The sequence below is a fragment of the Garra rufa genome, chromosome 20, assembly GCF_049309525.1.
Source record: "Garra rufa chromosome 20, GarRuf1.0, whole genome shotgun sequence".
Taxonomy (NCBI): domain Eukaryota; kingdom Metazoa; phylum Chordata; class Actinopteri; order Cypriniformes; family Cyprinidae; genus Garra; species Garra rufa.
In genome coordinates, this window is record NC_133380.1 from 29,423,059 (window position 1) to 29,447,102 (window position 24,044).

The 24,044-nt window shown below is 38.6% G+C and overlaps 74 non-coding genes across 74 annotated transcripts; all 74 read right to left on the reverse strand.

The window, feature by feature from the left end:
* Window positions 1–67: 67 nt before the first annotated feature.
* Window positions 68–139, reverse strand: trnac-gca (transfer RNA cysteine (anticodon GCA)). The gene has a single exon. It is a non-coding gene; the product is annotated as a tRNA-Cys (tRNA).
* Window positions 140–260: 121 nt separating this feature from the next.
* Window positions 261–332, reverse strand: trnac-gca (transfer RNA cysteine (anticodon GCA)). Its single transcript has one exon. It is a non-coding gene; the product is annotated as a tRNA-Cys (tRNA).
* Window positions 333–457: 125 nt separating this feature from the next.
* trnac-gca (transfer RNA cysteine (anticodon GCA)) lies at window positions 458–529 on the reverse strand. The gene has a single exon. It is a non-coding gene; the product is annotated as a tRNA-Cys (tRNA).
* Window positions 530–653: 124 nt separating this feature from the next.
* On the reverse strand, window positions 654–725 carry trnac-gca (transfer RNA cysteine (anticodon GCA)). The gene has a single exon. It is a non-coding gene; the product is annotated as a tRNA-Cys (tRNA).
* Window positions 726–881: 156 nt separating this feature from the next.
* Window positions 882–953, reverse strand: trnac-gca (transfer RNA cysteine (anticodon GCA)). The gene has a single exon. It is a non-coding gene; the product is annotated as a tRNA-Cys (tRNA).
* A 529-nt stretch (window positions 954–1,482) lies between these two features.
* trnac-gca (transfer RNA cysteine (anticodon GCA)) lies at window positions 1,483–1,554 on the reverse strand. The gene has a single exon. It is a non-coding gene; the product is annotated as a tRNA-Cys (tRNA).
* Window positions 1,555–2,077: 523 nt separating this feature from the next.
* trnac-gca (transfer RNA cysteine (anticodon GCA)) lies at window positions 2,078–2,149 on the reverse strand. The gene has a single exon. It is a non-coding gene; the product is annotated as a tRNA-Cys (tRNA).
* A 137-nt stretch (window positions 2,150–2,286) lies between these two features.
* Window positions 2,287–2,358, reverse strand: trnac-gca (transfer RNA cysteine (anticodon GCA)). Its single transcript has one exon. It is a non-coding gene; the product is annotated as a tRNA-Cys (tRNA).
* A 521-nt stretch (window positions 2,359–2,879) lies between these two features.
* On the reverse strand, window positions 2,880–2,951 carry trnac-gca (transfer RNA cysteine (anticodon GCA)). The gene has a single exon. It is a non-coding gene; the product is annotated as a tRNA-Cys (tRNA).
* Window positions 2,952–3,357: 406 nt separating this feature from the next.
* Window positions 3,358–3,429, reverse strand: trnac-gca (transfer RNA cysteine (anticodon GCA)). Its single transcript has one exon. It is a non-coding gene; the product is annotated as a tRNA-Cys (tRNA).
* Window positions 3,430–3,551: 122 nt separating this feature from the next.
* Window positions 3,552–3,623, reverse strand: trnac-gca (transfer RNA cysteine (anticodon GCA)). Its single transcript has one exon. It is a non-coding gene; the product is annotated as a tRNA-Cys (tRNA).
* Window positions 3,624–4,155: 532 nt separating this feature from the next.
* Window positions 4,156–4,227, reverse strand: trnac-gca (transfer RNA cysteine (anticodon GCA)). Its single transcript has one exon. It is a non-coding gene; the product is annotated as a tRNA-Cys (tRNA).
* A 456-nt stretch (window positions 4,228–4,683) lies between these two features.
* trnac-aca (transfer RNA cysteine (anticodon ACA)) lies at window positions 4,684–4,755 on the reverse strand. Its single transcript has one exon. It is a non-coding gene; the product is annotated as a tRNA-Cys (tRNA).
* A 117-nt stretch (window positions 4,756–4,872) lies between these two features.
* trnac-gca (transfer RNA cysteine (anticodon GCA)) lies at window positions 4,873–4,944 on the reverse strand. Its single transcript has one exon. It is a non-coding gene; the product is annotated as a tRNA-Cys (tRNA).
* A 120-nt stretch (window positions 4,945–5,064) lies between these two features.
* trnac-gca (transfer RNA cysteine (anticodon GCA)) lies at window positions 5,065–5,136 on the reverse strand. The gene has a single exon. It is a non-coding gene; the product is annotated as a tRNA-Cys (tRNA).
* A 262-nt stretch (window positions 5,137–5,398) lies between these two features.
* trnac-gca (transfer RNA cysteine (anticodon GCA)) lies at window positions 5,399–5,470 on the reverse strand. The gene has a single exon. It is a non-coding gene; the product is annotated as a tRNA-Cys (tRNA).
* Window positions 5,471–5,925: 455 nt separating this feature from the next.
* Window positions 5,926–5,997, reverse strand: trnac-gca (transfer RNA cysteine (anticodon GCA)). Its single transcript has one exon. It is a non-coding gene; the product is annotated as a tRNA-Cys (tRNA).
* Window positions 5,998–6,120: 123 nt separating this feature from the next.
* On the reverse strand, window positions 6,121–6,192 carry trnac-gca (transfer RNA cysteine (anticodon GCA)). Its single transcript has one exon. It is a non-coding gene; the product is annotated as a tRNA-Cys (tRNA).
* Window positions 6,193–6,350: 158 nt separating this feature from the next.
* trnac-gca (transfer RNA cysteine (anticodon GCA)) lies at window positions 6,351–6,422 on the reverse strand. Its single transcript has one exon. It is a non-coding gene; the product is annotated as a tRNA-Cys (tRNA).
* Window positions 6,423–6,543: 121 nt separating this feature from the next.
* Window positions 6,544–6,615, reverse strand: trnac-gca (transfer RNA cysteine (anticodon GCA)). Its single transcript has one exon. It is a non-coding gene; the product is annotated as a tRNA-Cys (tRNA).
* A 126-nt stretch (window positions 6,616–6,741) lies between these two features.
* Window positions 6,742–6,813, reverse strand: trnac-gca (transfer RNA cysteine (anticodon GCA)). The gene has a single exon. It is a non-coding gene; the product is annotated as a tRNA-Cys (tRNA).
* Window positions 6,814–7,072: 259 nt separating this feature from the next.
* Window positions 7,073–7,144, reverse strand: trnac-aca (transfer RNA cysteine (anticodon ACA)). Its single transcript has one exon. It is a non-coding gene; the product is annotated as a tRNA-Cys (tRNA).
* A 117-nt stretch (window positions 7,145–7,261) lies between these two features.
* trnac-gca (transfer RNA cysteine (anticodon GCA)) lies at window positions 7,262–7,333 on the reverse strand. Its single transcript has one exon. It is a non-coding gene; the product is annotated as a tRNA-Cys (tRNA).
* A 120-nt stretch (window positions 7,334–7,453) lies between these two features.
* On the reverse strand, window positions 7,454–7,525 carry trnac-gca (transfer RNA cysteine (anticodon GCA)). Its single transcript has one exon. It is a non-coding gene; the product is annotated as a tRNA-Cys (tRNA).
* Window positions 7,526–7,787: 262 nt separating this feature from the next.
* trnac-gca (transfer RNA cysteine (anticodon GCA)) lies at window positions 7,788–7,859 on the reverse strand. Its single transcript has one exon. It is a non-coding gene; the product is annotated as a tRNA-Cys (tRNA).
* Window positions 7,860–7,980: 121 nt separating this feature from the next.
* trnac-gca (transfer RNA cysteine (anticodon GCA)) lies at window positions 7,981–8,052 on the reverse strand. The gene has a single exon. It is a non-coding gene; the product is annotated as a tRNA-Cys (tRNA).
* Window positions 8,053–8,313: 261 nt separating this feature from the next.
* trnac-gca (transfer RNA cysteine (anticodon GCA)) lies at window positions 8,314–8,385 on the reverse strand. The gene has a single exon. It is a non-coding gene; the product is annotated as a tRNA-Cys (tRNA).
* Window positions 8,386–8,508: 123 nt separating this feature from the next.
* On the reverse strand, window positions 8,509–8,580 carry trnac-gca (transfer RNA cysteine (anticodon GCA)). The gene has a single exon. It is a non-coding gene; the product is annotated as a tRNA-Cys (tRNA).
* Window positions 8,581–8,742: 162 nt separating this feature from the next.
* trnac-gca (transfer RNA cysteine (anticodon GCA)) lies at window positions 8,743–8,814 on the reverse strand. The gene has a single exon. It is a non-coding gene; the product is annotated as a tRNA-Cys (tRNA).
* A 122-nt stretch (window positions 8,815–8,936) lies between these two features.
* trnac-gca (transfer RNA cysteine (anticodon GCA)) lies at window positions 8,937–9,008 on the reverse strand. The gene has a single exon. It is a non-coding gene; the product is annotated as a tRNA-Cys (tRNA).
* A 124-nt stretch (window positions 9,009–9,132) lies between these two features.
* trnac-gca (transfer RNA cysteine (anticodon GCA)) lies at window positions 9,133–9,204 on the reverse strand. Its single transcript has one exon. It is a non-coding gene; the product is annotated as a tRNA-Cys (tRNA).
* Window positions 9,205–9,734: 530 nt separating this feature from the next.
* trnac-gca (transfer RNA cysteine (anticodon GCA)) lies at window positions 9,735–9,806 on the reverse strand. Its single transcript has one exon. It is a non-coding gene; the product is annotated as a tRNA-Cys (tRNA).
* Window positions 9,807–9,926: 120 nt separating this feature from the next.
* trnac-gca (transfer RNA cysteine (anticodon GCA)) lies at window positions 9,927–9,998 on the reverse strand. Its single transcript has one exon. It is a non-coding gene; the product is annotated as a tRNA-Cys (tRNA).
* Window positions 9,999–10,118: 120 nt separating this feature from the next.
* On the reverse strand, window positions 10,119–10,190 carry trnac-gca (transfer RNA cysteine (anticodon GCA)). The gene has a single exon. It is a non-coding gene; the product is annotated as a tRNA-Cys (tRNA).
* Window positions 10,191–11,182: 992 nt separating this feature from the next.
* trnac-aca (transfer RNA cysteine (anticodon ACA)) lies at window positions 11,183–11,254 on the reverse strand. Its single transcript has one exon. It is a non-coding gene; the product is annotated as a tRNA-Cys (tRNA).
* Window positions 11,255–11,370: 116 nt separating this feature from the next.
* Window positions 11,371–11,442, reverse strand: trnac-gca (transfer RNA cysteine (anticodon GCA)). The gene has a single exon. It is a non-coding gene; the product is annotated as a tRNA-Cys (tRNA).
* Window positions 11,443–11,562: 120 nt separating this feature from the next.
* On the reverse strand, window positions 11,563–11,634 carry trnac-gca (transfer RNA cysteine (anticodon GCA)). The gene has a single exon. It is a non-coding gene; the product is annotated as a tRNA-Cys (tRNA).
* A 262-nt stretch (window positions 11,635–11,896) lies between these two features.
* On the reverse strand, window positions 11,897–11,968 carry trnac-gca (transfer RNA cysteine (anticodon GCA)). Its single transcript has one exon. It is a non-coding gene; the product is annotated as a tRNA-Cys (tRNA).
* Window positions 11,969–12,088: 120 nt separating this feature from the next.
* trnac-gca (transfer RNA cysteine (anticodon GCA)) lies at window positions 12,089–12,160 on the reverse strand. The gene has a single exon. It is a non-coding gene; the product is annotated as a tRNA-Cys (tRNA).
* Window positions 12,161–12,420: 260 nt separating this feature from the next.
* Window positions 12,421–12,492, reverse strand: trnac-gca (transfer RNA cysteine (anticodon GCA)). Its single transcript has one exon. It is a non-coding gene; the product is annotated as a tRNA-Cys (tRNA).
* Window positions 12,493–12,614: 122 nt separating this feature from the next.
* On the reverse strand, window positions 12,615–12,686 carry trnac-gca (transfer RNA cysteine (anticodon GCA)). Its single transcript has one exon. It is a non-coding gene; the product is annotated as a tRNA-Cys (tRNA).
* A 120-nt stretch (window positions 12,687–12,806) lies between these two features.
* On the reverse strand, window positions 12,807–12,878 carry trnac-gca (transfer RNA cysteine (anticodon GCA)). The gene has a single exon. It is a non-coding gene; the product is annotated as a tRNA-Cys (tRNA).
* A 123-nt stretch (window positions 12,879–13,001) lies between these two features.
* trnac-gca (transfer RNA cysteine (anticodon GCA)) lies at window positions 13,002–13,073 on the reverse strand. Its single transcript has one exon. It is a non-coding gene; the product is annotated as a tRNA-Cys (tRNA).
* Window positions 13,074–13,234: 161 nt separating this feature from the next.
* Window positions 13,235–13,306, reverse strand: trnac-gca (transfer RNA cysteine (anticodon GCA)). Its single transcript has one exon. It is a non-coding gene; the product is annotated as a tRNA-Cys (tRNA).
* Window positions 13,307–13,426: 120 nt separating this feature from the next.
* trnac-gca (transfer RNA cysteine (anticodon GCA)) lies at window positions 13,427–13,498 on the reverse strand. The gene has a single exon. It is a non-coding gene; the product is annotated as a tRNA-Cys (tRNA).
* Window positions 13,499–14,491: 993 nt separating this feature from the next.
* On the reverse strand, window positions 14,492–14,563 carry trnac-aca (transfer RNA cysteine (anticodon ACA)). Its single transcript has one exon. It is a non-coding gene; the product is annotated as a tRNA-Cys (tRNA).
* Window positions 14,564–14,680: 117 nt separating this feature from the next.
* trnac-gca (transfer RNA cysteine (anticodon GCA)) lies at window positions 14,681–14,752 on the reverse strand. The gene has a single exon. It is a non-coding gene; the product is annotated as a tRNA-Cys (tRNA).
* A 120-nt stretch (window positions 14,753–14,872) lies between these two features.
* Window positions 14,873–14,944, reverse strand: trnac-gca (transfer RNA cysteine (anticodon GCA)). Its single transcript has one exon. It is a non-coding gene; the product is annotated as a tRNA-Cys (tRNA).
* A 262-nt stretch (window positions 14,945–15,206) lies between these two features.
* On the reverse strand, window positions 15,207–15,278 carry trnac-gca (transfer RNA cysteine (anticodon GCA)). The gene has a single exon. It is a non-coding gene; the product is annotated as a tRNA-Cys (tRNA).
* A 121-nt stretch (window positions 15,279–15,399) lies between these two features.
* Window positions 15,400–15,471, reverse strand: trnac-gca (transfer RNA cysteine (anticodon GCA)). Its single transcript has one exon. It is a non-coding gene; the product is annotated as a tRNA-Cys (tRNA).
* Window positions 15,472–15,731: 260 nt separating this feature from the next.
* Window positions 15,732–15,803, reverse strand: trnac-gca (transfer RNA cysteine (anticodon GCA)). Its single transcript has one exon. It is a non-coding gene; the product is annotated as a tRNA-Cys (tRNA).
* A 530-nt stretch (window positions 15,804–16,333) lies between these two features.
* Window positions 16,334–16,405, reverse strand: trnac-gca (transfer RNA cysteine (anticodon GCA)). The gene has a single exon. It is a non-coding gene; the product is annotated as a tRNA-Cys (tRNA).
* A 120-nt stretch (window positions 16,406–16,525) lies between these two features.
* trnac-gca (transfer RNA cysteine (anticodon GCA)) lies at window positions 16,526–16,597 on the reverse strand. Its single transcript has one exon. It is a non-coding gene; the product is annotated as a tRNA-Cys (tRNA).
* A 261-nt stretch (window positions 16,598–16,858) lies between these two features.
* On the reverse strand, window positions 16,859–16,930 carry trnac-gca (transfer RNA cysteine (anticodon GCA)). Its single transcript has one exon. It is a non-coding gene; the product is annotated as a tRNA-Cys (tRNA).
* A 254-nt stretch (window positions 16,931–17,184) lies between these two features.
* trnac-gca (transfer RNA cysteine (anticodon GCA)) lies at window positions 17,185–17,256 on the reverse strand. Its single transcript has one exon. It is a non-coding gene; the product is annotated as a tRNA-Cys (tRNA).
* Window positions 17,257–17,664: 408 nt separating this feature from the next.
* On the reverse strand, window positions 17,665–17,736 carry trnac-gca (transfer RNA cysteine (anticodon GCA)). The gene has a single exon. It is a non-coding gene; the product is annotated as a tRNA-Cys (tRNA).
* Window positions 17,737–17,997: 261 nt separating this feature from the next.
* On the reverse strand, window positions 17,998–18,069 carry trnac-gca (transfer RNA cysteine (anticodon GCA)). Its single transcript has one exon. It is a non-coding gene; the product is annotated as a tRNA-Cys (tRNA).
* Window positions 18,070–18,195: 126 nt separating this feature from the next.
* On the reverse strand, window positions 18,196–18,267 carry trnac-gca (transfer RNA cysteine (anticodon GCA)). Its single transcript has one exon. It is a non-coding gene; the product is annotated as a tRNA-Cys (tRNA).
* Window positions 18,268–18,581: 314 nt separating this feature from the next.
* trnay-gua (transfer RNA tyrosine (anticodon GUA)) lies at window positions 18,582–18,653 on the reverse strand. Its single transcript has one exon. It is a non-coding gene; the product is annotated as a tRNA-Tyr (tRNA).
* A 160-nt stretch (window positions 18,654–18,813) lies between these two features.
* Window positions 18,814–18,885, reverse strand: trnac-gca (transfer RNA cysteine (anticodon GCA)). The gene has a single exon. It is a non-coding gene; the product is annotated as a tRNA-Cys (tRNA).
* A 122-nt stretch (window positions 18,886–19,007) lies between these two features.
* Window positions 19,008–19,079, reverse strand: trnac-gca (transfer RNA cysteine (anticodon GCA)). Its single transcript has one exon. It is a non-coding gene; the product is annotated as a tRNA-Cys (tRNA).
* Window positions 19,080–19,205: 126 nt separating this feature from the next.
* On the reverse strand, window positions 19,206–19,277 carry trnac-gca (transfer RNA cysteine (anticodon GCA)). The gene has a single exon. It is a non-coding gene; the product is annotated as a tRNA-Cys (tRNA).
* A 529-nt stretch (window positions 19,278–19,806) lies between these two features.
* On the reverse strand, window positions 19,807–19,878 carry trnac-gca (transfer RNA cysteine (anticodon GCA)). Its single transcript has one exon. It is a non-coding gene; the product is annotated as a tRNA-Cys (tRNA).
* A 448-nt stretch (window positions 19,879–20,326) lies between these two features.
* Window positions 20,327–20,398, reverse strand: trnac-gca (transfer RNA cysteine (anticodon GCA)). The gene has a single exon. It is a non-coding gene; the product is annotated as a tRNA-Cys (tRNA).
* Window positions 20,399–20,528: 130 nt separating this feature from the next.
* Window positions 20,529–20,600, reverse strand: trnac-gca (transfer RNA cysteine (anticodon GCA)). The gene has a single exon. It is a non-coding gene; the product is annotated as a tRNA-Cys (tRNA).
* A 600-nt stretch (window positions 20,601–21,200) lies between these two features.
* Window positions 21,201–21,272, reverse strand: trnac-gca (transfer RNA cysteine (anticodon GCA)). The gene has a single exon. It is a non-coding gene; the product is annotated as a tRNA-Cys (tRNA).
* Window positions 21,273–21,391: 119 nt separating this feature from the next.
* trnac-gca (transfer RNA cysteine (anticodon GCA)) lies at window positions 21,392–21,463 on the reverse strand. The gene has a single exon. It is a non-coding gene; the product is annotated as a tRNA-Cys (tRNA).
* Window positions 21,464–21,586: 123 nt separating this feature from the next.
* On the reverse strand, window positions 21,587–21,659 carry trnac-gca (transfer RNA cysteine (anticodon GCA)). Its single transcript has one exon. It is a non-coding gene; the product is annotated as a tRNA-Cys (tRNA).
* Window positions 21,660–21,780: 121 nt separating this feature from the next.
* On the reverse strand, window positions 21,781–21,852 carry trnac-gca (transfer RNA cysteine (anticodon GCA)). Its single transcript has one exon. It is a non-coding gene; the product is annotated as a tRNA-Cys (tRNA).
* Window positions 21,853–22,114: 262 nt separating this feature from the next.
* Window positions 22,115–22,186, reverse strand: trnac-gca (transfer RNA cysteine (anticodon GCA)). The gene has a single exon. It is a non-coding gene; the product is annotated as a tRNA-Cys (tRNA).
* A 121-nt stretch (window positions 22,187–22,307) lies between these two features.
* trnac-gca (transfer RNA cysteine (anticodon GCA)) lies at window positions 22,308–22,379 on the reverse strand. Its single transcript has one exon. It is a non-coding gene; the product is annotated as a tRNA-Cys (tRNA).
* A 529-nt stretch (window positions 22,380–22,908) lies between these two features.
* trnac-gca (transfer RNA cysteine (anticodon GCA)) lies at window positions 22,909–22,980 on the reverse strand. Its single transcript has one exon. It is a non-coding gene; the product is annotated as a tRNA-Cys (tRNA).
* Window positions 22,981–23,428: 448 nt separating this feature from the next.
* trnac-gca (transfer RNA cysteine (anticodon GCA)) lies at window positions 23,429–23,500 on the reverse strand. Its single transcript has one exon. It is a non-coding gene; the product is annotated as a tRNA-Cys (tRNA).
* Window positions 23,501–23,632: 132 nt separating this feature from the next.
* On the reverse strand, window positions 23,633–23,704 carry trnac-gca (transfer RNA cysteine (anticodon GCA)). The gene has a single exon. It is a non-coding gene; the product is annotated as a tRNA-Cys (tRNA).
* Between the last annotated feature and the right edge of the window lie 340 nt (window positions 23,705–24,044).

Consider the following 24,044-nt stretch of genomic DNA (forward strand, 5'->3'; position numbering starts at 1 on the left):
AATATCTAATAAAGGGAGTCTGGCTTTGAAGACAAAGTTTTAGTAAGTCCAAACCTGCAAACTCCAAAGGGGGCACCCGGATTTGAACCGGAGACCTCTTGATCTGCAGTCAAATGCTCTACCACTGAGCTATACCCCCATATAATGCATTGCCTGAAAATAGTGGGAAAAAAATGACTTACTTTAATGAGACAATATCTAATAAAGACAGTCTGGCTTTGAAGACAAAGTTTTGGTAAATCCAAACCTGCAAACTCCAAAGGGGGCAGCCGGATTTGAACCGGGGACCTCTTGATCTGCAGTCAAATGCTCTACCACTGAGCTATACCCCAACACAACACCTTGTCTGAAAATAGTTAAAAAAAAAAAAAAAACTTCCTTTAAAGAGACAATATCTAATAAAGACAGTCTGGCTTTGAAGACAAAGTTTTGGTAAGTCCAAACCTGCAAACTCCAAAGTGGGCACCCGGATTTGAACCGGGGACCTCTTGATCTGCAGTCAAATGCTCTACCACTGAGCTATACCCCCACAAAACGCCTTGTCTGAAAATAGTAAAAAAAATAATAATAATTCCTTCAATGAGACAATATCTAATAAAGACAGTCTGGCTTTGAAGACAAAGTTTTGGTAAGTCCAAACCTGCAAACTCCAAAGGGGGCACCCGGATTTGAACCGGGGACCTCTTGATCTGCAGTCAAATGCTCTACCACTGAGCTATACCCCCACAAAACACCATGTCTGAAAATAATAAAAAAAAAAAATAATAAAAAAAAAATAAAATAAAATAAAATAAAAACCTTCCTTTAAAGAGACAATATCTAATACAGACAGTCTGGCTTTGAAGACAAAGTTTTAGTAAGTCCAAACCTGCAAACTCCAAAGGGGGCACCCGGATTTGAACCGGAGACCTCTTGATCTGCAGTCAAATGCTCTACCACTGAGCTATACCCCCACAAAACACCTTGTCTGAAAATAGTAAAAAAAAAACAAAAAAAAACCTTCCTTTAAATAGACAATATCTAATAAAGATAGTCTGGCTTTGAAGACAACGTTTTGGTTAGTCCAAACCTGCCAAGTCCAAAGTTGGCAAAAAGATTTGAATCAGGACCTTCTTGATTTGCAGTTAAATCCTCTACCACTGAGTTATAACGTCAAAAAGAGGTCTTTGCAAAACCAGTGAAAGAAGATAACGCCCTTCAATGTCACAACATATGACAAAGACAGTCTGGCTTTGAAGACATAGCTTTGGTTAGTCCAAAGCAACCAAATCCAAAGGGTGCACCCAGATTTGAAACAAGGACCTCTTGATCTACTGTCAAATGCTCTACCGATGAGTTATACACCCACAAAACGCCTTGTCTGAAAATAGTAAAAAAAATAAATAAATAAATAAAAAAACTTCCTTTAAAGAGACAATATCTAATAAAGACAGTCTGGCTTTGAAGACAAAGTTTTGGTAAGTCCAAACCTGCAAACTCCAAAGGGGGCACCCGGATTTGAACCGGGGACCTCTTGATCTGCAGTCAAATGCTCTACCACTGAGCTATACCCCCACAAAACACCTTGTCTGAAAACAGTAAAAAAATAATAATAATTCCTTCAATGAGACAATAACTAATAAAGACAGTCTGGCTTTGAAGACAAAGTTTTGGTTAGTCCAAACCTGCCAAGTCCAAAGTTGGCAAAAAGATTTGAATCAGGACCTTCTTGATTTGCAGTTAAATCCTCTACCACTGAGTTATAACGTCAAAAAGAGGTCTTTGCAAAACCAGTGAAAGAAGATAACGCCCTTCAATGTCACAACATATGACAAAGACAGTCTGGCTTTGAAGACATAGCTTTGGTTAGTCCAAAGCAACCAAATCCAAAGGGTGCACCCAGATTTGAAACAAGGACCTCTTGATCTACTGTCAAATGCTCTACCGATGAGTTATACACCCACAAAACGCCTTGTCTGAAAATAGTAAAAAAAATAAATAAATAAATAAATAAACTTCCTTTAAAGAGACAATATCTAATAAAGATAGTCTGGCTTTGAAGACAAAGTTTTGGTAAGTCCAAACCTGCAAACTCCAAAGGGGGCACCCGGATTTGAACCGGGGACCTCTTGATCTGCAGTCAAATGCTCTACCACTGAGCTATACCCCCACAAAACGCCTTGTCTGAAAATAGTAAAAATAAATAAATAAATAAATAAAAAAACTTCCTTTAAAGAGACAATATCTAATAAAGATAGTCTGGCTTTGAAGACAAAGTTTTGGTAAGTCCAAACCTGCAAACTCTAAAGGGGACATCTGGATTTGAACCGGGGACCTCTTGATCTGCAGTCAAATGCACTACCACTGAGCTATACCCCCACAAAAACTGCTGTTTTAAAATAATGAAAAAATAATAATTCCTTCAATGAGACAATAACTAATAAAGACAGTCTGGCTTTGAAGACAACGTTTTGGTTAGTCCAAACCTGCCAAGTCCAAAGTTGGCAAAAAGATTTGAATCAGGACCTTCGAGATTTGCAGTTAAATCCTCTACCACTGAGTTATAACGTCAAAAAGAGGTCTTTGCAAAACCAGTGAAAGAAGATAACGCCCTTCAATGTCACAACATATGACAAAGACAGTCTGGCTTTGAAGACATAGCTTTGGTTAGTCCAAAGCAACCAAATCCAAAGGGTGCACCCAGATTTGAAACAAGGACCTCTTGATCTACTGTCAAATGCTCTACCGATGAGTTATACACCCACAAAACGCCTTGTCTGAAAATAGTAAAAATAAATAAATAAATAAATAAATAAAGTTCCTTTAAAGAGACAATATCTAATAAAGATAGTCTGGCTTTGAAGACAAAGTTTTGGTTAGTCCAAACCTGCCAAATCCAAAGGGGGCATCCGGATTTGAACCGGAGACTTCTTGATCTGCAGTCAAATGCTCTACCACTGAGATATACCCCCATATAATGCATTGCCTGAAAATAGTGGGAAAAAAAACAACTTACTTTAATGAGACAATATCTAATAGAGACAGTCTGGCTTTGAAGACAACGTTTTGGTAAGTCCAAACCTGCCAAATGCTCTACCACTGAGCTATACCCCCACAAAAAGGTGCTGTTTTAAAATAATTAAAAAAAAAATAATAATTCCTTCAATGAGACAATAACTAATAAAGACAGTCTGGCTTTGAAGACAAAGTTTTGGTAAGTCCAAACCTGCCAAATGCTCTACCACTGAGCTATACCCCCACAAAATGCATTGCCTGAAAATAGTGAAAAAAATTACTTACTTTAATGAGACAATATCTAATAAAGAGAGACTGGCTTTGAAGACAAAGTTTTGGTTAGTCCAAACCTGCCAAAGGCAAAGGGGGCACCGGGATTTGAACCGGGGAACGCTTGATCTGCAGTCAAATGCTCTACCACTGAGATATACCCCCATAAAATGCATTGCCTGAAAATAGTGGGGAAAAAAATTACTTACTTTAATGAGACAATAACTAATAAAGACAGTCTGGCTTTGAAGACAAAGTTTTGGTAAGTCCAAACCTGCTAACTCCAAAGGGGGCACCCGGATTTGAACCGGGGACCTCTTGATCTGCAGTCAAATGCTCTACCACTGAGCTATACCCCCACAAAACACCTTGTCTGAAAATAGTAAAAAAAAAAACAAAAAAAAAACCTTCCTTTAAATAGACAATATCTAATAAAGATAGTCTGGCTTTGAAGACAACGTTTTGGTTAGTCCAAACCTGCCAAGTCCAAAGTTGGCAAAAAGATTTGAATCAGGACCTTCTTGATTTGCAGTTAAATCCTCTACCACTGAGTTATAACGTCAAAAAGAGGTCTTTGCAAAACCAGTGAAAGAAGATAACGCCCTTCAATGTCACAACATATGACAAAGACAGTCTGGCTTTGAAGACATAGCTTTGGTTAGTCCAAAGCAACCAAATCCAAAGGGTGCACCCAGATTTGAAACAAGGACCTCTTGATCTACTGTCAAATGCTCTACCGATGAGTTATACACCCACAAAACGCCTTGTCTAAAAAATAGTAAAAAAAATAAATAAATAAATAAAAAAACTTCCTTTAAAGAGACAATATCTAATAAAGATAGTCTGGCTTTGAAGACAAAGTTTTGGTAAGTCCAAACCTGCAAACTCCAAAGGGGTCACCCGGATTTGAACCGGGGACCTCTTGATCTGCAGTCAAATGCTCTACCACTGAGCTATACCCCCACAAAACACCTTGTCTGAAAATAGTAAAAAAAAAAAAAAAAACTTCCTTTAAAGAGACAATATCTAATAAAGACAGTCTGGCTTTGAAGACAAAGTTCTGGTAAGTCCAAACCTGCAAACTCTAAAGGGGACATCTGGATTTGAACTGGGGACCTCTTGATCTGCAGTCAAATGCACTACCACTGAGCTATACCCCCACAAAAAGTGCTGTTTTAAAATAATGAAAAAATAATAATTCCTTCAATGAGACAATAACTAATAAAGACAGTCTGGCTTTGAAGACAAAGTTTTGGTAAGTCCAAACCTGCCAAATGCTCTACCACTGAGCTATACCCACACAAAATGCATCGCCTGAAAATAGTGAAAAAAATTACTTACTTTAATGAGACAATATCTAATAAAGCTAGTCTGGCTTTGAAGACAAAGTTTTGGTTAGTCCAAACCTGCCAAATCCAAAGGGGGCATCCGGATTCGAACCGGGGACCTCTTGATCTGTAGTCAAATGCTCTACCACTGAGCTATACCCCCATAAAATGCATTGCCTGAAAATAGTTAAAAAAAAATTACTTACTTTAATGAGACAATATCTAATAAAGAGAGACTGGCTTTGAAGACCAAATTTTGGTCCAAACCTGCCAAGCCCAAAGGGGGCACCCGGATTTGAACCGGGGACCTCTTGATCTGCAGTCAAATGCTCTACCACTGAGCTATACCCCCATAAAATGCATTGCCTGAAAATAGTGGGGAAAAATTACTTACTTTAATGAGACAATAACTAATAAAGACAGTCTGGCTTTGAAGACAAAGTTTTGGTAAGTCCAAACTTGCTAACTCCAAAGGGGGCACCCGGATTTGAACCGGGGACCTCTTGATCTGCAGTCAAATGCTCTACCACTGAGCTATACCCCCACAAAAAGTGCTGTCTTAAAATAATTAAAAAAAAATAATAATTCCTTCAATGAGACAATAACTAATAAAGACAGTCTGGCTTTGAAGACAAAGTTTTGGTAAGTCCAAACCTGCCAAATGCTCTACCACTGAGCTATACCCCCACAAAATGCATTGCCTGAAAATAGTGAAAAAAATTACTTACTTTAATGAGACAATATCTAATAAAGAGAGACTGGCTTTGAAGACAAAGTTTTGGTTAGTCCAAACCTGCCAAAGGCAAAGGGGGCACCCGGATTTGAACCGGGGAACGCTTGATCTGCAGTCAAATGCTCTACCACTGAGATATACCCCCATAAAATGCATTGCCTGAAAATAGTGGAAAAAAATGTACTTACTTTAATGAGACAATAACTAATACAGACAGTGTGGCTTTGAAGACAAAGTATTGGTAATTCCAAACCTGCAAACTCCAAAGGGAGCACCCGGATTTGAACCGGGGACCTCTTGATCTGCAGTAAAAATGCTCTACCATTGAGCTATACCTCCACAAAGAGTGCTGTCTTAAAATAATGAAAAAAAAAAAAATTCCTTCAATGAGACAATAACTAACAAAGACAGTCTGGCTTTGAAGACAAAGTTTTGGTAAGTCCAAACCTGCCAAATGCTCTACCACTGAGCTATACCCCCACAAAATGCATCGCCTGAAAATAGTGAAAAAAAATGACTTAGTTTAATGAGACAATATCTAATAAAGAGAGACTGGCTTTGAAGACAAAGTTTTGGTTAGTCCAAACCTGCCAAGTCCAAAGGGGGCACCCGGATTTGAACCGGGGACCTCTTGATCTGCAGTCAAATGCTCTACCACTGAGCTGTACCCCCACAAAAAGTGCTGTCTTAAAATAATGAAAAAATAATAATAATTCCTTCAATGAGACAATAACTAATAAAGACAGTCTGGCTTTGAAGACAAAGTTTTGGTAAGTCCAAACCTGCAAACTCCAAAGGGGGCACCCGGATTTGAACCGGGGACCTCTTGATCTGCAGTCAAATGCTCTACCACTGAGCTATACCCCCACAAAACACCTTGTCTGAAAATAGTAAAAAAAATAATAATAAAAAAAAAAAAAAAAAAAAAATAAAAATAAAAACCTTCCTTTAAAGAGACAATATCTAATTAAGACAGTCTGGCTTTGAAGACAAAGTTTTAGTAAGTCCAAACCTGCAAACTCCAAAGGGGGCACCCGGATTTGAACCGGAGACCTCTTGATCTGCAGTCAAATGCTCTACCACTGAGCTATACCCCCATATAAAGCATTGCCTGAAAATAGTGGGAAAAAAATGACTTACTTTAATGAGACAATATCTAATAAAGACAGTCTGGCTTTGAAGACAAAGTTTTGGTAAGTCCAAACCTGCAAACTCCAAAGGGGTCACCCGGATTTGAACCGGGGACCTCTTGATCTGCAGTCAAATGCTCTACCACTGAGCTATACCCCCACAAAACACCTTGTCTGAAAATAGTAAAAAAAAAAAAAAAAAACTTCCTTTAAAGAGACAATATCTAATAAAGACAGTCTGGCTTTGAAGACAAAGTTTTGGTAAGTCCAAACCTGCAAACTCTAAAGGGGACATCTGGATTTGAACCGGGGACCTCTTGATCTGCAGTCAAATGCTCTACCACTGAGCTATACCCCCACAAAAAGTGCTGTTTTAAAATAATGAAAAAATAATAATTCCTTCAATGAGACAATAACTAATAAAGACAGTCTGGCTTTGAAGACAAAGTTTTGGTAAGTCCAAACCTGCCAAATGCTCTACCACTGAGCTATACCCACACAAAATGCATCGCCTGAAAATAGTGAAAAAAATTACTTACTTTAATGAGACAATATCTAATAAAGCTAGTCTGGCTTTGAAGACAAAGTTTTGGTTAGTCCAAACCTGCCAAATCCAAAGGGGGCATCCGGATTCGAACCGGGGACCTCTTGATCTGTAGTCAAATGCTCTACCACTGAGCTATACCCCCATAAAATGCATTACCTGAAAATAGTAAAAAAAAAATTACTTACTTTAATGAGACAATATCTAATAAAGAGAGACTGGCTTTGAAGACCAAATTTTGGTCCAAACCTGCCAAGCCCAAAGGGGGCACCCGGATTTGAACCGGGGACCTCTTGATCTGCAGTCAAATGCTCTACCACTGAGCTATACCCCCATAAAATGCATTGCCTGAAAATAGTGGGGAAAAATTACTTACTTTAATGAGACAATAACTAATAAAGACAGTCTGGCTTTGAAGACAAAGTTTTGGTAAGTCCAAACTTGCTAACTCCAAAGGGGGCACCCGGATTTGAACCGGGGACCTCTTGATCTGCAGTCAAATGCTCTACCACTGAGCTATACCCCCACAAAAAGTGCTGTCTTAAAATAATTAAAAAAAAATAATAATTCCTTCAATGAGACAATAACTAATAAAGACAGTCTGGCTTTGAAGACAAAGTTTTGGTAAGTCCAAACCTGCCAAATGCTCTACCACTGAGCTATACCCCCACAAAATGCATTGCCTGAAAATAGTGAAAAAAATTACTTACTTTAATGAGACAATATCTAATAAAGAGAGACTGGCTTTGAAGACAAAGTTTTGGTTAGTCCAAACCTGCCAAAGGCAAAGGGGGCACCCGGATTTGAACCGGGGAACGCTTGATCTGCAGTCAAATGCTCTACCACTGAGATATACCCCCATAAAATGCATTGCCTGAAAATAGTGGAAAAAAATGTACTTACTTTAATGAGACAATAACTAATACAGACAGTGTGGCTTTGAAGACAAAGTATTGGTAATTCCAAACCTGCAAACTCCAAAGGGAGCACCCGGATTTGAACCGGGGACCTCTTGATCTGCAGTCAAATGCTCTACCATTGAGCTATACCTCCACAAAGAGTGCTGTCTTAAAATAATGAAAAAAAAAAAATTCCTTCAATGAGACAATAACTAACAAAGACAGTCTGGCTTTGAAGACAAAGTTTTGGTAAGTCCAAACCTGCCAAATGCTCTACCACTGAGCTATACCCCCACAAAATGCATCGCCTGAAAATAGTGAAAAAAAAATGACTTAGTTTAATGAGACAATATCTAATAAAGAGAGACTGGCTTTGAAGACAAAGTTTTGGTTAGTCCAAACCTGCCAAGTCCAAAGGGGGAACCCGGATTTGAACCGGGGACCTCTTGATCTGCAGTCAAATGCTCTACCACTGAGCTATACCCCCACAAAAAGTGCTGTCTTAAAATAATGAAAAAATAATAATAATTCCTTCAATGAGACAATAACTAATAAAGACAGTCTGGCTTTGAAGACAAAGTTTTGGTAAGTCCAAACCTGCAAACTCCAAAGGGGGCACCCGGATTTGAACCGGGGACCTCTTGATCTGCAGTCAAATGCTCTACCACTGAGCTATACCCCCACAAAACACCTTGTCTGAAAATAGTATAAAAAAAAATAATAAAAAAAAATAAAATAAAAAAATAAATAAAAATAAAAACCTTCCTTTAAAGAGACAATATCTAATTAAGACAGTCTGGCTTTGAAGACAAAGTTTTAGTAAGTCCAAACCTGCAAACTCCAAAGGGGGCACCCGGATTTGAACCGGAGACCTCTTGATCTGCAGTCAAATGCTCTACCACTGAGCTATACCCCCATATAAAGCATTGCCTGAAAATAGTGGGAAAAAAAATGACTTACTTTAATGAGACAATATCTAATAAAGACAGTCTGGCTTTGAAGACAAAGCTTTGGTAAGTCCAAACCTGCAAACTCCAAAGGGGGCAGCCGGATTTGAACCGGGGACCTCTTGATCTGCAGTCAAATGCTCTACCACTGAGCTATACCCCCACAAAACACCTTGTCTGAAAATAGTAAAAAAAAAAAAAAAACTTCCTTTAAAGAGACAATATCTAATAAAGACAGTCTGGCTTTGAAGACAAAGTTTTGGTAAGTCCAAACCTGCAAACTCCAAAGGGGGCACCCGGATTTGAACCGGGGACCTCTTGATCTGCAGTCAAATGCTCTACCACTGAGCTATACCCCCACAAAACGCCTTGTCTGAAAATAGTAAAAAAGCAAAAAAAAAAAAACCTTCCTTTAAATAGACAATATCTAATAAAGATAGTCTGGCTTTGAAGACAACGTTTTGGTTAGTCCAAACCTGCCAAGTCCAAAGTTGGCAAAAAGATTTGAATCAGGACCTTCTTGATTTGCAGTTAAATCCTCTACCACTGAGTTATAACGTCAAAAAGAGGTCTTTGCAAAACCAGTGAAAGAAGATAACGCCCTTCAATGTCACAACATATGACAAAGACAGTCTGGCTTTGAAGACATAGCTTTGGTTAGTCCAAAGCAACCAAATCCAAAGGGTGCACCCAGATTTGAAACAAGGACCTCTTGATCTACTGTCAAATGCTCTACCGATGAGTTATACACCCACAAAACACCTTGTCTGAAAATAGTAAAAAAAATAAATAAATAAATAAAAAAACTTCCTTTAAAGAGACAATATCTAATAAAAACAGTCTGGCTTTGAAGACAAAGTTTTGGTAAGTCCAAACCTGCAAACTCCAAAGGGGGCACCCGGATTTGAACCGGGGACCTCTTGATCTGCAGTCAAATGCTCTACCACTGAGCTATACCCCCATAAAATGCATTGCCTGAAAATAGTAAAAAAAAATTACTTACTTTAATGAGACAATATTTAATAAAGAGAGACTGGCTTTGAAGACCAAATTTTGGTTGGTCCAAACCTGCCAAGCCCAAAGGGGGCACCCGGATTTGAACCAGGGACCTCTTGATCTGCAGTCAAATGCTCTACCACTGAGCTATACCCCCATAAAATGCATTGCCTGAAAATAGTGGGGAAAAATTACTTACTTTAATGAGACAATAACTAATAAAGACAGTCTGGCTGTGAAGACAAAGTTTTGGTAAGTCCAAACTTGCTAACTCCAAAGGGGGCACCCGGATTTGAACCGGGGACCTCTTGATCTGCAGTCAAATGCTCTACCACTGAGCTATACCCCCACAAAAAGTGCTGTCTTAAAATAATGAAAAAAAATAATAATTCCTTCAATGAGACAATAACTAATAAAGACAGTCTGGCTTTGAAGACAAAGTTTTGGTAAGTCCAAACCTGCCAAATGCTCTACCACTGAGCTATACCCCCACAAAATGCATTGCCTGAAAATAGTGAAAAAAATTACTTACTTTAATGAGACAATATCTAATAAAGAGAGACTGGCTTTGAAGACAACGTTTTGGTTAGTCCAAACCTGCCAAGTCCAAAGTTGGCAAAAAGATTTGAATCAGGACCTTCTTGATTTGCAGTTAAATCCTCTACCACTGAGTTATAACGTCAGAAAGAGGTCTTTGCAAAACCAGTGAAAGAAGATAACGCCCTTCAATGTCACAACATATGACAAAGACAGTCTGGCTTTGAAGACATAGCTTTGGTTAGTCCAAAGCAACCAAATCCAAAGGGTGCACCCAGATTTGAAACAAGGACCTCTTGATCTACTGTCAAATGCTCTACCGATGAGTTATACACCCACAAAACGCCTTGTCTGAAAATAGTAAAAAAAATAAATAAATAAATAAAAAAACTTCCTTTAAAGAGACAATATCTAATAAAGACAGTCTGGCTTTGAAGACAAAGTTTTGGTAAGTCCAAACCTGCAAACTCTAAAGGGGACATCTGGATTTGAACCGGGGACCTCTTAATCTGCAGTCAAATGCACTACCACTGAGATATACCCCCACAAAAAGTGCTGTTTTAAAATAATGAAAAAATAATAATTCCTTCAATGAGACAATAACTAATAAAGACAGTCTGGCTTTGAAGACAAAGTTTTGGTAAGTCCAAACCTGCCAAATGCTCTACCACTGAGCTATACCCACACAAAATGCATCGCCTGAAAATAGTGAAAAAAATTACTTACTTTAATGAGACAATATCTAATAAAGCTAGTCTGGCTTTGAAGACAAAGTTTTGGTTAGTCCAAACCTGCCAAATCCAAAGGGGGCATCCGGATTTGAACCGGGGACCTCTTGATCTGTAGTCAAATGCTCTACCACTGAGCTATACCCCCATAAAAAGCATTGCCTGAAAATAGTAAAAAAAAATTACTTACTTTAATGAGACAACATCTAATAAAGAGAGACTGGCTTTGAAGACCAAATTTTGGTCCAAACCTGCCAAGCCCAAAGGGGGCACCCGGATTTGATCCGGGGACCTCTTGATCTGCAGTCAAATGCTCTACCACTGAGCTATACCCCCATAAAATGCATTGCCTGAAAATAGTGGGGAAAAATTACTTACTTTAATGAGACAATAACTAATAAAGACAGTCTGGCTTTGAAGACAAAGTTTTGGTAAGTCCAAACTTGCTAACTCCAAAGGGGGCACCCGGATTTGAACCGGGGACCTCTTGATCTGCAGTCAAATGCTCTACCACTGAGCTATACCCCCACAAAAAGTGCTGTCTTAAAATAATTTAAAAAAAATAATAATTCCTTCAATGAGACAATAACTAATAAAGACAGTCTGGCTTTGAAGACAAAGTTTTGGTAAGTCCAAACCTGCCAAATGCTCTACCACTGAGCTATACCCCCACAAAATGCATTGCCTGAAAATAGTGAAAAAAATTACTTACTTTAATGAGACAATATCTAATAAAGAGAGACTGGCTTTGAAGACAAAGTTTTGGTTAGTCCAAACCTGCCAAAGGCAAAGGGGGCACCCGGATTTGAACCGGGGAACGCTTGATCTGCAGTCAAATGCTCTACCACTGAGATATACCCCCATAAAATGCATTGCCTGAAAATAGTGGAAAAAATGTACTTACTTTAATGAGACAATAACTAATACAGACAGTCTGGCTTTGAAGACAAAGTATTGGTAATTCCAAACCTGCAAACTCCAAAGGGAGCACCCGGATTTGAACCGGGGACCTCTTGATCTGCAGTCAAATGCTCTACCATTGAGCTATACCTCCACAAAAAGTGCTGTCTTAAAATAATGAAAAAAAAAAAAATCCTTCAATGAGACAATAACTAACAAAGACAGTCTGGCTTTGAAGACAAAGTTTTGGTAAGTCCAAACCTGCCAAATGCTCTACCACTGAGCTATACCCCCACAAAATGCATCGCCTGAAAATAGTGAAAAAAAATGACTTAGTTTAATGAGACAATATCTAATAAAGAGAGACTGGCTTTGAAGACAAAGTTTTGGTTAGTCCAAACCTGCCAAGTCCAAAGGGGGCACCCGGATTTGAACCGGGGACCTCTTGATCTGCAGTCAAATGCTCTACCACTGAGCTATACCCCCACAAAAAGTGCTGTCTTAAAATAATGAAAAAATAATAATAATTCCTTCAATGAGACAATAACTAATAAAGACAGTCTGGCTTTGAAGACAAAGTTTTGGTAAGTCCAAACCTGCTAACTCCAAAGGGGCACCCGGATTTGAACCGGGGACCTCTTGATCTGCAGTCAAATGCTCTACCACTGAGCTATACCCCCACAAAATGCATCGCCTGAAAATAGTGAAAAAAAATGACTTAGTTTAATGAGACAATATCTAATAAAGAGAGACTGGCTTTGAAGACAAAGTTTTGGTTAGTCCAAACCTGCCAAGTCCAAAGGGGGCACCCGGATTTGCACCGGGGACCTCTTGATCTGCAGTCAAATGCTCTACCACTGAGCTATACCCCCACAAAAAGTGCTGTCTTAAAATAATGAAAAAATAATAATAATTCCTTCAATGAGACAATAACTAATAAAGACAGTCTGGCTTTGAAGACAAAGTTTTGGTAAGTCCAAACCTGCAAACTCCAAAGGGGGCACCCGGATTTGAACCGGGGACCTCTTGATCTGCAGTCAAATGCTCTACCACTGAGCTATACCCCCACAAAACACCTTGTCTGAAAATAGTAAAAAAAAAAATAATAAAAAAAAAATAAAATAAAAAAATAAAAAAATAAAAACCTTCCTTTAAAGAGACAATATTTAATAAAGAGAGACTGGCTTTGAAGACCAAATTTTGGTTGGTCCAAACCTGCCAAGCCCAAAGGGGGCACCTGGATTTGAACCGGGGACCTCTTGATCTGCAGTCAAATGCTCTACCACTGAGCTATACCCCCATAAAATGCATTGCCTGAAAATAGTGGGGGAAAATTACTTACTTTAATGAGACAATAACTAATAAAGACAGTCTGGCTGTGAAGACAAAGTTTTGGTAAGTCCAAACTTGCTAACTCCAAAGGGGGCACCCGGATTTGAACCGGGGACCTCTTGATCTGCAGTCAAATGCTCTACCACTGAGCTATACCCCCACAAAAAGTGCTGTCTTAAAATAATGAAAAAAAATAATAATTCCTTCAATGAGACAATAACTAATAAAGACAGTCTGGCTTTGAAGACAAAGTTTTGGTAAGTCCAAACCTGCCAAATGCTCTACCACTGAGCTATACCCCCACAAAATGCATTGCCTGAAAATAGTGAAAAAAAATTACTTACTTTAATGAGACAATATCTAATAAAGAGAGACTGGCTTTGAAGACAACGTTTTGGTTAGTCCAAACCTGCCAAGTCCAAAGTTGGCAAAAAGATTTGAATCAGGACCTTCTTGATTTGCAGTTAAATCCTCTACCACTGAGTTATAACGTCAAAAAGAGGTCTTTGCAAAACCAGTGAAAGAAGATAACGCCCTTCAATGTCACAACATATGACAAAGACAGTCTGGCTTTGAAGACATAGCTTTGGTTAGTCCAAAGCAACCAAATCCAAAGGGTGCACCCAGATTTGAAACAAGGACCTCTTGATCTACTGTCAAATGCTCTACCGATGAGTTATACACCCACAAAACGCCTTGTCTGAAAATAGTAAAAAAAATAAATAAATAAATAAATAAACTTCCTTTAAAGAGACAATATCTAATAAAGACAGTCTGGCTTTGAAGACAAAGTTTTGGTAAGTCCAAACCTGCAAACTCTAAAGGGGACATCTGGATTTGAACCGGGGACCTCTTAATCTGCAGTCAAATGCACTACCACTGAGCTATACCCCCACAAAAAGTGCTGTTTTAAAATAATGAAAAAATAATAATTCCTTCAATGAGACAATAACTAATAAAGACAGTCTGGCTTTGAAGACAAAGTTTTGGTAAGTCCAAACCTGCCAAATGCTCTACCACTGAGCTATACCCACACAAAATGCATCGCCTGAAAATAGTGAAAAAAATTACTTACTTTAATGAGACAATATCTAATAAAGCTAGTCTGGCTTTGAAGACAAAGTTTTGGTTAGTCCAAACCTGCCAAATCCAAAGGGGGCATCCGGATTTGAACCGGGGACCTCTTGATCTGTAGTCAAATGCTCTACCACTGAGCTATACCCCCATAAAATGCCTTGCCTGAAAATAGTAAAAAAAAAATTACTTACTTTAATGAGACAACATCTAATAAAGAGAGACTGGCTTTGAAGACCAAATTTTGGTCCAAACCTGCCAAGCCCAAAGGGGGCACCCGGATTTGAACCGGGGACCTCTTGATCTGCAGTCAAATGCTCTACCACTGAGCTATACCCCCATAAAATGCATTGCCTGAAAATAGTGGGGAAAAATTACTTACTTTAATGAGACAATAACTAATAAAGACAGTCTGGCTTTGAAGACAAAGTTTTGGTAAGTCCAAACTTGCTAACTCCAAAGGGGGCACCCGGATTTGAACCGGGGACCTCTTGATCTGCAGTCAAATGCTCTACCACTGAGCTATACCCCCACAAAAAGTGCTGTCTTAAAATAATTTAAAAAAAATAATAATTCCTTCAATGAGACAATAACTAATAAAGACAGTCTGGCTTTGAAGACAAAGTTTTGGTAAGTCCAAACCTGCCAAATGCTCTACCACTGAGCTATACCCCCACAAAATGCATTGCCTGAAAATAGTGAAAAAAATTACTTACTTTAATGAGACAATATCTAATAAAGAGAGACTGGCTTTGAAGACAAAGTTTTGGTTAGTCCAAACCTGCCAAAGGCAAAGGGGGCACCCGGATTTGAACCGGGGAACGCTTGATCTGCAGTCAAATGCTCTACCACTGAGATATACCCCCATAAAATGCATTGCCTGAAAATAGTGGAAAAAAATGTACTTACTTTAATGAGACAATAACTAATACAGACAGTCTGGCTTTGAAGACAAAGTATTGGTAATTCCAAACCTGCAAACTCCAAAGGGAGCACCCGGATTTGAACCGGGGACCTCTTGATCTGCAGTCAAATGCTCTACCATTGAGCTATACCTCCACAAAAAGTGCTGTCTTAAAATAATGAAAAAAAACAAATTCCTTCAATGAGACAATAACTAACAAAGACAGTCTGGCTTTGAAGACAAAGTTTTGGTAAGTCCAAACCTGCCAAATGCTCTACCACTGAGCTATACCCCCACAAAATGCATCGCCTGAAAATAGTGAAAAAAAATGACTTAGTTTAATGAGACAATATCTAATAAAGAGAGACTGGCTTTGAAGACAAAGTTTTGGTTAGTCCAAACCTGCCAAGTCCAAAGGGGGCACCCGGATTTGAACCGGGGACCTCTTGATCTGCAGTCAAATGCTCTACCACTGAGCTATACCCCCACAAAACGCCTTGTCTGAAAATAGTAAAAAAGCAAAAAAAAAAAAACCTTCCTTTAAATAGACAATATCTAATAAAGATAGTCTGGCTTTGAAGACAACGTTTTGGTTAGTCCAAACCTGCCAAGTCCAAAGTTGGCAAAAAGATTTGAATCAGGACCTTCTTGATTTGCAGTTAAATCCTCTACCACTGAGTTATAACGTCAAAAAGAGGTCTTTGCAAAACCAGTGAAAGAAGATAACGCCCTTCAATGTCACAACATATGACAAAGACAGTTTGGCTTTGAAGACATAGCTTTGGTTAGTCCAAAGCAACCAAATCCAAAGGGTGCACCCAGATTTGAAACAAGGACCTCTTGATCTACTGTCAAATGCTCTACCGATGAGTTATACACCCACAAAACGCCTTGTCTGAAAATAGTAAAAAAAATAAATAAATAAATAAAAAAACTTCCTTTAAAGAGACAATATCTAATAAAGATAGTCTGGCTTTTAAGACAAAGTTTTGGTAAGTCCAAACCTGCAAACTCCAAAGGGGGCACCCGGATTTGAACCGGAGACCTCTTGATCTGCAGTCAAATACTCTACCACTAAGCTATACCCCCATAAAATGCATTGCCTGAAAATAGTAAAAAAAAATTACTTACTTTAATGAGACAATATTTAATAAAGAGAGACTGGCTTTGAAGACCAAATTTTGGTTGGTCCAAACCTGCCAAGCCCAAAGGGGGCACCCGGATTTGAACCGGGGACCTCTTGATCTGCAGTCAAATGCTCTACCACTGAGCTATACCCCCACAAAAAGTGCTGTCTTAAAATAATGAAAAAAAAAATAATTCCTTCAATGAGACAATAACTAATAAAGACAGTCTGGCTTTGAAGACAAAGTTTTGGTAAGTCCAAACCTGCCAAATGCTCTACCACTGAGCTATACCCCCACAAAATGCATTGCCTGAAAATAGTGGGGAAAAATTACTTACTTTAATGAGACAATAACTAATAAAGACAGTCTGGCTTTGAAGACAAAGTTTTGGTAAGTCCAAACTTGCTAACTCCAAAGGGGGCACCCGGATTTGAACCGGGGACCTCTTGATCTGCAGTCAAATGCTCTACCACTGAGCTATACCCCCACAAAAAGTGCTGTCTTAAAATAATGAAAAAAAAAATAATTCCTTCAATGAGACAATAACTAATAAAGACAGTCTGGCTTTGAAGACAAAGTTTTGGTAAGTCCAAACCTGCCAAATGCTCTACCACTGAGCTATACCCCCACAAAATGCATTGCCTGAAAATAGTGAAAAAAATTACTTACTTTAATGAGACAATATCTAATAAAGAGAGACTGGCTTTGAAGACAAAGTTTTGGTTAGTCCAAACCTGCCAAAGGGGGCATCCGGATTTGAACCAGGGACCTCTTCATCTGCAGTCAAATGCTCTACCACTGAGCTATACCCCCACAAAACACCTTGTCTGAAAATAGTAAAAAAAAAAAAAGAAAACTTCCTTTAAAGAGACAATATCTAATAAAGACAGTCTGGCTTTGAAGACAAAGTTTTGGTAAGTCCAAACCTGCCAAATGCTCTACCACTGAGCTATACCCCCACAAAAAGTGCTGTCTTAAAATAATGAAAAAAAAAAAAAATTCCTTCAATGAGACAATAACTAATAAAGACAGTCTGGCTTTGAAGACAAAGTTTTGGTAAGTCCAAACCTGCCAAATGCTCTACCACTGAGCTATACCCCCACAAAATGCATCGCCTGAAAATAGTGAAAAAAAATTACTTACTTTAATGAGACAATATCTAATAAAAAGAGACTGGCTTCGAAGACAAAGTTTTGGTTAGTCCAAACCTGCAAACTCCAAAGGGAGCACCCGGATTTGAACCGGGGACCTCTTGATCTGCAGTCAAATGCTCTACCATTGAGCTATACCTCCACAAAAAGTGCTGTCTTAAAATAATGAAAAAAAAAAAAATTCCTTCAATGAGACAATAACTAACAAAGACAGTCTGGCTTTGAAGACAAAGTTTTGGTAAGTCCAAACCTGCCAAATGCTCTACCACTGAGCTATACCCCCACAAAATGCATCACCTGAAAATAGTGAAAAAAAATTACTTACTTTAATGAGACAATATCTAATTAAGAGAGACTGGCTTTGAAGACAAAGTTTTGGTTAGTCCAAACCTGCCAAGTCCAAAGGGGGCACCCGGATTTGAACCGGGGACCTCTTGATCTGCAGTCAAATGCTCTTCCACTGAGCTATACACCCACAAAACACCTTGTCTGAAAATAGTAAAAAAAAATAAAAATAAAAAAAACTTCCTTTAAAGAGACAATATCTAATGAAGACAGTCTGGCTTTGAAGACAAAGTTTTGGTTAGTCCAAACCTGCCAAAGCAGGCACCCGGATTTGAACCGGGGACCTCTTGATCTGCAGTCAAATGCTTTACCACTGAGCTATACCCCCACAAAATGCATTGCCTGAAAATAGTAAAAAAAAAAATACTTACTTTAATGAGACAATATCTAATAAAGATAGTCTGGCTTTGAAGACCAAGTTTTGGTTAGTCCAAACCTGCCAAGTCCAAAGGGGGCACCCGGATTTGAACCTGTGACCTCTTGATCTGTGGTCAAATGCTCTACCGGTGAGCTATACACCCACAAAAAGTGCTGTTTTAAAATAATGAAAAAAATAATAATTCCTTCAATGAGACAATAACTAATAAAGACAGTCTGGCTTTGAAGACAAAGTTTTGGTAAGTCCAAACCTGCTAACTCCAAAGGGGGCACCCGGATTTGAACCGGGGACCTCTTGATCTACAGTCAAATGCTCTACCACTGAGCTATACCCCCAAAAAACACCTTGTCTGAAAATAGTAAAAAATAAAATAATAAAAAAAAATAAAAAAAAAAAATAAAAAAATAAAAACCTTCCTTTAAAGAGACAATATCTAATAAAGACAGTCTGGCTTTGAAGACAAAGTTTTAGTAAGTCCAAACCTGCAAACTCCAAAGGGGGCACCCGGATTTGAACCGGAGACCTCTTGATCTGCAGTCAAATGCTCTACCACTGAGCTATACCCCCATATAATGCGTTGCCTGAAAATAGTGGGAAAAAAAATGACTTACTTTAATGAGACAATATCTAATAAAGACAGTCTGGCTTTGAAGACCAAGTTTTGGTAAGTCCAAACCTGCAAACTCCAAAGGGGGCAGCCGGATTTGAACCGGGTACCTCTTGATCTGCAGTCAAATGCTCTACCACTGAGCTATACCCCAACAAAACACCTTGTCTGAAAATAGTAAAAAAAAAAAAAAAAAACTTCCTTTAAAGAGACAATATCTAATAAAGACAGTCTGGCTTTGAAGACAAAGTTTTGGTAAGTCCAAACCTGCAAACTCCAAAGGGGGCAGCCGGATTTGAACCGGGGACCTCTTGATCTGCAGTCAAATGCTCTACCACTGAGCTATACCCCCACAAAACGCCTTGTCTGAAAATAGTAAAAAAACAAATACAAACTTCCTTTAAATAGACAATATCTAATAAAGATAGTCTGGCTTTGAAGACAACGTTTTGGTTAGTCCAAACCTGCCAAGTCCAAAGTTGGCAAAAAGATTTGAATCAGGACCTTCTTGATTTGCAGTTAAATCCTCTACCACTGAGTTATAACGTCAAAAAGAGGTCTTAGCAAAACCAGTGAAAGAAGATAACGCCCTTCAATGTCACAACATATGACAAAGACAGTCTGGCTTTGAAGACATAGCTTTGGTTAGTCCAAAGCAACCAAATCCAAAGGGTGCACCCAGATTTGAAACAAGGACCTCTTGATCTACTGTCAAATGCTCTACCGATGAGTTATACACCCACAAAACGCCTTGTCTGAAAATAGTAAAAAAAATAAATAAATAAATAAATAAATAAAGTTCCTTTAAAGAGACAATATCTAATAAAGACAGTCTGGCTTTGAAGACAAAGTTTTGGTTAGTCCAAACCTGCCAAATCCAAAGGGGGCATCCGGATTTGAACCGGAGACCTCTTGATCTGCAGTCAAATGCTCTACCACTGAGATATACCCCCATATAATGCATTGCCTGAAAATAGTGGGGAAAAAAATAACTTACTTTAATGAGACAATATCTAATAAAGACAGTCTGGCTTTGAAGACAAAGTTTTGGTAAATCCAAACCTGCTAACTCCAAAGGGAGCACCCGGATTTGAACCGGGGACCTCTTGATCTGCAGTCAAATGCTCTACCACTACCCCCACAAAAACTGCTGTCTTAAAATAATGAAAAAAATAATAATTCCTTCAATGAGACAATAACTAATAAAGACAGTCTGGCTTGGAAGACAAAGTTTTGGTAAGTCCAAACCTGCCAAATGCTCTACCACTGAGCTATACCCCCACAAAATGCATCGCCTGAAAATATTGAAAAAAAATTACTTACTTTAATGAGACAATATCTAATAAAGAGAGACTGGCTTTGAAGACAATGTTTTGGTTAGTCCAAACCTGCCAAGTCCAAAGGGGGCACCTGGATTTGAACTGGGGACCTCTTGATCTGCAGTCAAATGCTCTACCACTGAGCTATACCCCCACAAAACGTCTTGTCTGAAAATAGTGAAAAAAAAAAAAAAAAAAAAAATTCCTTTAATGAGACAATATCTAATCAAGACAGTCTGGCTTTGAAGACAAAGTTTTGGTAAGTCCAAACCTGCAAACTCCAAAGGGGGCACCCAGATTTGAACCGGGGACCTCTTGATCTGCAGTCAAATGCTCTACCACTGAGCTATACCCCCATAAAATGCATTGTCTGAAAATAGTAAAAAAAAAAAAAAAAAAACTTCCTTTAAAGAGACAATATCTAATAAAGACAGTCTGGCTTTGAAGACAAAGTTTTGGTAAGTCCAAACCTGCCAAATGCTCTACCACTGAGCTATACCCCCACAAAAAGTGCTGTCTTAAAATAATGAAAAAAATAATAATTCCTTCAATGAGACAATAACTAATAAAGACAGTCTGGCTTTGAAGACAAAGTTTTGGTAAGTCCAAACCTGCCAAATGCTCTACCACTGATCTATACCCCCACAAAATGCATCGCCTGAAAATAGTGAAAAAAAATTACTTACTTTAATGACACAATATCTAATAAAAAGAGACTGGCTTTGAAGACAAAGTTTTGGTTAGTCCAAACCTGCCAAGTCCAAAGTGGGCACTCGGATTTGAACTGGGGACCTCTTGATTTGCAGTCAAATGCTCCACCACTGAGCTATACCCCCACAAAACACCTTGTCTGAAAATAGTAAAAAAAAAAAACTTCCTTTAAAGAGACAATATCTAATAAAGACAGTCTGGCTTTGAAGACAAAGTTTTGGTAAGTCCAAACCTGCTAACTCCAAAGGGGGCACCCAGATTTGAACCGGGGACCTCTTGATCTGCAGTCAAATGCTCTACCACTGAGCTATACACCCACAAAACACCTTGTCTGAAAAAGAAAAAAAAATAATAATTCCTTCAATGAGACAATAACTAATAAAGACAGTCTGGCTTTGAAGACAAAGTTTTGGTAAGTCCAAACCTGCTAACTCCAAAGGGGCACCCGGATTTGAACCGGGGACCTCTTGATCTGCAGTCAAATGCTCTACCACTGAGCTATACCCCCACAAAAAGTGCTGTCTTAAAATAATGAAAAAATAATAATAATTCCTTCAATGAGACAATAACTAATAAAGACAGTCTGGCTTTGAAGACAAAGTTTTGGTAAGTCCAAACCTGCAAACTCCAAAGGGGGCACCCAGATTTGAACCCGGGGACCTCTTGATCTGCAGTCAAATGCTCTACCACTGAGCTATACCCCCATAAAATGCATTACCTGAAAATAGTGGAAAAAAATTTACTTACTTTAATGAGACAATAACTAATAAAGATAGTCTGGCTTTGAAGACAAAGTTTTGGTAAGTCCAAACCTGCAATCTCCAAAGGGGGCACCCGGCTTTGAACCTGGGACCTCTTGATCTGCAGTCAAATGCTCTACCATTGAGCTATACCTCCACAAAAAGTGCTGTCTTAAAATAATGAAAAAAAATTATAATTCCTTCAATGAGACAATAACTAATAAAGACAGTCTGGCTTTGAAGACAAAGTTTTGGTAAGTCCAAACTTGCCAAATGCTCTACCACTGAGCTATACCCCCACAAAATGCATCGCCTGAAAATAGTGAAAAAAAATTACTTACTTTAATGAGACAATATCTAATAAAGAGAGACTGGCTTTGAAGACAAAGTTTTGGTTAGTCCAAACCTGCCAAGTCCAAAGGGGGCACCCGGATTTGAACCGGGGAACGCTTGATCTGCAGTCAAATGCTCTACCACTGAGATATACCCCATAAAACGCATTGCCTGAAAATAGTGGGGAAAAAAATTACTTACTTTAATGAGACAATAACTAATAAAGACAGTCTGGCTTTGAAGACAAAGTTTTGGTAAGTCCAAACCTGCAAACTCCAAAGGGGGCAGCCGGATTTGAACCGGGGACCTCTTGATCTGCAGTCAAATGCTCTACCACTGAGCTATACCCCCACAAAACGCCTTGTCTGAAAATAGTAAAAAAACAAATACAAACTTCCTTTAAATAGACAATATCTAATAAAGATAGTCTGGCTTTGAAGACAACGTTTTGGTTAGTCCAAACCTGCCAAGTCCAAAGTTGGCAAAAAGATTTGAATCAGGACCTTCTTGATTTGCAGTTAAATCCTCTACCACTGAGTTATAACGTCAAAAAGAGGTCTTAGCAAAACCAGTGAAAGAAGATAACGCCCTTCAATGTCACAACATATGACAAAGACAGTCTGGCTTTGAAGACATAGCTTTGGTTAGTCCAAAGCAACCAAATCCAAAGGGTGCACCCAGATTTGAAACAAGGACCTCTTGATCTACTGTCAAATGCTCTACCGATGAGTTATACACCCACAAAACGCCTTGTCTGAAAATAGTAAAAAAAATAAATAAATAAATAAATAAATAAAGTTCCTTTAAAGAGACAATATCTAATAAAGACAGTCTGGCTTTGAAGACAAAGTTTTGGTTAGTCCAAACCTGCCAAATCCAAAGGGGGCATCCGGATTTGAACCGGAGACCTCTTGATCTGCAGTCAAATGCTCTACCACTGAGATATACCCCCATATAATGCATTGCCTGAAAATAGTGGGGAAAAAAATAACTTACTTTAATGAGACAATATCTAATAAAGACAGTCTGGCTTTGAAGACAAAGTTTTGGTAAATCCAAACCTGCTAACTCCAAAGGGAGCACCCGGATTTGAACCGGGGACCTCTTGATCTGCAGTCAAATGCTCTACCACTACCCCCACAAAAACTGCTGTCTTAAAATAATGAAAAAAATAATAATTCCTTCAATGAGACAATAACTAATAAAGACAGTCTGGCTTGGAAGACAAAGTTTTGGTAAGTCCAAACCTGCCAAATGCTCTACCACTGAGCTATACCCCCACAAAATGCATCGCCTGAAAATATTGAAAAAAAATTACTTACTTTAATGAGACAATATCTAATAAAGAGAGACTGGCTTTGAAGACAATGTTTTGGTTAGTCCAAACCTGCCAAGTCCAAAGGGGGCACCTGGATTTGAACTGGGGACCTCTTGATCTGCAGTCAAATGCTCTACCACTGAGCTATACCCCCACAAAACGTCTTGTCTGAAAATAGTGAAAAAAAAAAAAAAAAAAAAAAAATTCCTTTAATGAGACAATATCTAATCAAGACAGTCTGGCTTTGAAGACAAAGTTTTGGTAAGTCCAAACCTGCAAACTCCAAAGGGGGCACCCAGATTTGAACCGGGGACCTCTTGATCTGCAGTCAAATGCTCTACCACTGAGCTATACCCCCATAAAATGCATTGTCTGAAAATAGTAAAAAAAAAAAAAAAAAAACTTCCTTTAAAGAGACAATATCTAATAAAGACAGTCTGGCTTTGAAGACAAAGTTTTGGTAAGTCCAAACCTGCCAAATGCTCTACCACTGAGCTATACCCCCACAAAAAGTGCTGTCTTAAAATAATGAAAAAAATAATAATTCCTTCAATGAGACAATAACTAATAAAGACAGTCTGGCTTTGAAGACAAAGTTTTGGTAAGTCCAAACCTGCCAAATGCTCTACCACTGATCTATACCCCCACAAAATGCATCGCCTGAAAATAGTGAAAAAAAATTACTTACTTTAATGACA